Source organism: Cynoglossus semilaevis, chromosome 1 (genome assembly GCF_000523025.1).
Source record: "Cynoglossus semilaevis isolate Cse_v1.0 chromosome 1, Cse_v1.0, whole genome shotgun sequence".
In the NCBI taxonomy this organism is placed as follows: Eukaryota; Metazoa; Chordata; class Actinopteri; order Pleuronectiformes; family Cynoglossidae; genus Cynoglossus; species Cynoglossus semilaevis.
In genome coordinates this window covers 17958896-17959795 of record NC_024307.1, presented here as the reverse complement: position 1 = coordinate 17959795, position 900 = coordinate 17958896, and positions in this window count along the sequence as shown.

Genomic DNA, 900 nt, shown 5'->3' with positions numbered 1-900 from the left:
CCAAATCTTCATTGTATGGCTCATCAACTTTATCCCTCTGTAGTAGTTACAACTCTGTGCATCACCCTTCTTATAAATTGGCACCAGAACACTTTTCCTCCACTCATCAGGCATCTTGTCAGTTTCTAAAATTCTGTTAAACAACCCAGTCAGGAAATTTACCACCACTTCTCCTAAGCACTTCCATACTTCTACTGGTATGTCATCAGGACCAACTGACTTCCCACTCTTCATCCTCTTCAGGGCTTTTCTAACTTCATCCTTTCTAACCTGATCTACCTCCTTCCTACTAGTCTCTGGTTCCTCGTTTGTACTTTTCCTTTCATTTTACTCATTTAACAACTCCTCAAAGTATTCCTTCCATCTTCTCAGCACACCTCACTTGTGATCACATTCCCGTCTCTGTCCTTAATCAACCTCACCTGCTGCTCATCCTTACAATTGCGAAAAATTATTTTACAAAAATTTTGAAAAGATCAAAAGTTTTTGTGAAAAAATTCAAAAGAAATAAGTCCCAGAAATGCCTTAAAATGCAAGACCTTCGAGGTCGCTTGGAGGTCACTTGGAGGTCGCAGGGACGTCACTTGGTCTTCACTTGGTATTATAATTATATTTCATACTGTTCTTCAGTTGTTCTTCGGGTGTTCTTCAATTAGTGGACAATTAGTCAACTCTTAGTCGGTGGCAATTCAATCACTTGGTCTGGTCTTGGTCGTGGGTCATCACATGGACTTCACTTGGACGTCGCTTTGAGGTCACTTGAACGTCACTTGGTCTTCACTTGGAGGTCGCTTGGAGGTCGCTTGGAGGTCGCATGGACGTCACTTGGTCTTCACTTGATCTTCACTGGGAAGTCGCTTGGACCTCCCTTGAATGTCACTTGAGGTCGTTTGGGTGTCA